At 40.1% G+C, this 3,920-nt stretch overlaps 1 long non-coding RNA gene across 1 annotated transcript; it reads left to right on the top strand.

Moving 5' to 3' along the window:
* Positions 1–885: 885 nt before the first annotated feature.
* LOC124162623 lies at positions 886–3,253 on the top strand. The gene is made up of 2 exons (XR_006865634.1): positions 886–3,097; positions 3,193–3,253. It is a non-coding gene; the product is annotated as an uncharacterized LOC124162623 (long non-coding RNA).
* The last annotated feature ends 667 nt before the right edge of the window (positions 3,254–3,920 follow it).

Genomic DNA, 3,920 nt, shown 5'->3' with positions numbered 1-3,920 from the left:
TGCATTTCTTTGAAAGGTGACCCACAATACGCTATTTGTGTCAAGATCAGTCGCGGCCAATTCCAACACTCCCGTCTTAGAAGTAACTGCACTCAATACGAGCCTCATTATTACGTGTCTCGCTGGCAAGTGAAGTGGTGTTTATTGTTAGTGGATATATATACCTCTTGTGTATAAATTCATAAAAACGGCGCTTAAAACGACCCTTGTTAGTCCGTGTACCGCTCTTAAGTGAAGTTGTGTGTGTGTGTGTGTGTGTGTGTGTGTGTGTGCTTCTAACCCATCCCATCCTCAACCAAAATGTCCCCACTAGATCATTCCAGAATTCCTTTGGAAAATAGCGAAAACAGATTCCCGAGTGAAGAGATGGGAGAGGAGTCGCTGGATGAATTACAAACCTATTCGCTTCATCTCGATTTTGAAATTTTAATGGAGGAATTGGACAATGTTTTGAATGAAGACCCCGCCTTATTGGATATGCCACCGTTTGAGATCCAGATACATGATGGAACTCCTACAAATAATTGTACGTATGCAGTTTTACTGTTATTATCAGTTGCGGACAATCTACCACCTTTGAGCGCTGAACAATTGTCGGCTACCGCTGAACAATACGGTTTACCCCCAGGCTCGTATTTCGATCCCACGGGGACGGGGCGTTCATGGGGAGTGGTTTGGTTCGTAACGGACATGCCGAGTGCAATTGCATTGTACGTAGGGAGTCCTCAGGCGTTTGGGTTCGGGACAGTGTTCATTTTCAATGAAGACGGGGAAATTCTAGATATTTCACAATTTCTTTAATATTTCTCTTAATTAGTATTCTCTATGTTTGAAAGATTTTTTTAGGTAAAAAAAAGTAGAGATAAATTTTTTTAAATAATTTTTTTAATTTTTTTAAAAACATCATATTATACATTATTATTCAAATAATTTAATTTCATACAATTAGCGGCTACTCTTTCAATTCTCTCCACTCGAACCGAATCCCTTACATCCTCTCTCAGTTTCATTCATATAATCCACTTCTTCCAAATCAGGATTTAATATTTGTTCACAAATTAATTGTGCGATTCTGTCACCAGCATTTATTTTAAAGACGACGCTACTATTATTACAAATTATAATTGACACATTTCCGCGAAAATCGAAATCCAGTACTCCCCCTGAAATATCTATTCCATATTTTAAGGCCAGACCAGATCTCGGGGCAATCCTCCCATAGCAACCCCATGGCAGCTCAATTTGGAGATCTGTTTTTACTAACAGACGACTTCCTGGTGAAATGGTGTAGTCATATGCGCTTCGAAGGTCAAAACCAGCAGCATTAGTAGAACCCTTGTATAAATCACGCGCGTTTTCTGTAAGTTTCTTATATTTAAGTTTGTAATTCCTTTGCTGACTCATGTTTCTTAATAGGTAATTAAACAGCCGTTTGTTGTGCTCGGTCTCCTGCCTGAGATATCCAACAAGGTATATAGCGGCGGATACTGGATTTCGGCGTGTGAGTTAGGATAGGGAATGCGTCTTTTAATCTATCAAAGCCGTTTGTGCTGCGAGTGAACAGGGAGACGCTATATGAGTGTATAATGGTGACTAATCGCTTAGTAATAATCACACCAGTTGTAAATTCTCATGTAATAATTATAATTATCTTTGTTTAAATAACGCAGCCTTTCTATTATAGTTGACTTTAACGAATCTTCAGTTAATTTTTGAAAGACTTCTCTCTCATAAAATGCTTCATATTGATCACAGACATTGTGCAAAGCACTCGGATCCGGACTTATTTCCGCCTCTTGGAGGATTTTTTTAAATTCTTCGTCTGCTTTTTCTTTTAATTTGAATATGAATTCCTCTATCTCTTTCCAAAGGGTTAGAGAACCCACCGGCTGTGCTAAAAGGCTGTTCATGATTTTTGTAATGAATTTTCGCCCGATTTATATATATATATATATATATATATATGGATAGTGTCGCAAGTAGGGAGGGTAAAGGGGTTCAAAGACCATCGAGGGCGCCATTTTAGGTTTTCCCCAGTGAACCTGTTGGTACCGGAAATAGGGAATAGGAATTCTGGAATATCAAGTGGTATTACATCATCCCCTAATTCCTCCGCTATTAAGCGCACACGTGCCGAGGTCGGCCTCTCACGCGGAATCTGCGCTGCTCCACCCACTTCCCCGCTGATCGACATGCACGTGCCGAGGTCGGCCTCTCACGCGGAATCTGCGCTGCCCCACCCACTTAGCCGCTGATCGACACGCACGTGCCGAGGTCGGCCTCTCACGCGGAATCTGCGCTGCCCCACCCACTTAGCCGCTGATCGACACGCACGTGCCGAGGTCGGCCTCTCACGCGGAATCCTTGAGAGAATTTCCAACACTCTGGATTGATGCTGTTTCATCTTGTGATTACCATATCCGCCTCAGTGGTTCACCGCAGTGATGATGAAAGGATAAATACCACGTGCAGCTCTCAAGGACATTTTCAGACCTCTTGCTTCATGCTTCGGTACTGGAAGGTCATCCTCTCACTTAGTGCAGTTCTCCTTGGATGATTACGACCTACTCCCAGTTATTTCCCCCTAAGTGATTCGAAAGTATTACCCCTCTTTTAGGTATATAAGAGCTCGCATCTTCCTCCAAATTCACCACTTCAATTCGATCGGCGGTAGAGTACACCAGAGGCGATCCAAAACCGAACGCAGTAAGTGGGGCTTAGTTTTCTTCCTCACATGTATATATTTAACGTTATATACGATTATTTCCCTAATACTTAACATGTATTTTCTTTCTAGATGGAGAACTTGAGAAGGAAAATTCAGAAGGTGAACCATGAACTCCCTCCCTTCCTAAAAAAAGAAAACCTTGTTGTAGGTTTTAGATATACCATAACATATCTATGGGTGGTTGAAACTAGGTATGGGGATGGGGTTTCGGCAATGATTGAGGGTGCTGGTCAGCGAGGGAGGCTCTTCCTCCCTAAAAGATACTTAAAGGTTTTCAACAGGGAAGCGGTGGATGCTGTGAACCGGGGGGAGGGGGAGCCTCTCACGCTCACCTGGGACGGAGAGCGTTTGTCCTTGGAAGATTAAAAGGTATCTATGATTTAATATTATTTAATTTTGTTTTTTAAATTAGGTTTTTGTGTTTAATTATATTTACTTAAATTTTGATCTTTCTTTAATTACAGATTATTCACATCACTGTGTTGTAAAAAAACCTTTTTAAAATAAAAGAAATAATTTGGAGAAGGAATAAGTTTTTCTTGAGAGAATATTAGAAATAGAAAACACTTTCCCCGGTTTCCTGCTTGTTACGTCCTGCTGGTCGGAGCTCTGGTTTATATATAACGGTAAGTAGCTTATTATCTAGCAGTGAATAAGAAGATTAGGTATTGTGAAGCATCAGTGTACATAACATTCATTGAGAACATGGACACTTTTTGTGACATTTGTTTCACTTATTTTAGAGATAGACTTGCTCATGAAGCTAGTGACGTTCATCAAAGACATGTTTTACAGAATAGTGTTGGAGTTAATCCGGAAGAATATAAACTTTGTGAAATTTGTTACACTTATTTTAGAGATAGACTTGCACATGAAGCTAGTGAGGTACACCAAAGACATGTTTTACAAGGTAGTGTTGGAACTAATGCGATAGAAGATAAACTTTGTGAAGTTTGTTACACTTATTTTAGAGATAGACTTACACATGAAGCTAGTGAAGTACACCAAAGACATGTTCGTGTTGGAGCTAATACAATAGAAGATAAACTATGTGAAATTTGTTACACATATTTTCGTAACAAAGTCTCTCATGAGAGTAGTGAGGTTCATAGAAGACATGTTTTACGACAAGTTGGAGCAGGAAATGTAAAGGGAATGGTTGAAGTTCAATCGGCAGCGAAAAATAGATTAA

This window comes from Ischnura elegans, chromosome 7 (genome assembly GCF_921293095.1).
Source record: "Ischnura elegans chromosome 7, ioIscEleg1.1, whole genome shotgun sequence".
Taxonomy (NCBI): domain Eukaryota; kingdom Metazoa; phylum Arthropoda; class Insecta; order Odonata; family Coenagrionidae; genus Ischnura; species Ischnura elegans.
Note: the sequence above shows the minus strand (reverse complement) of the source record. Positions and strands in the feature narration are given on the sequence as shown.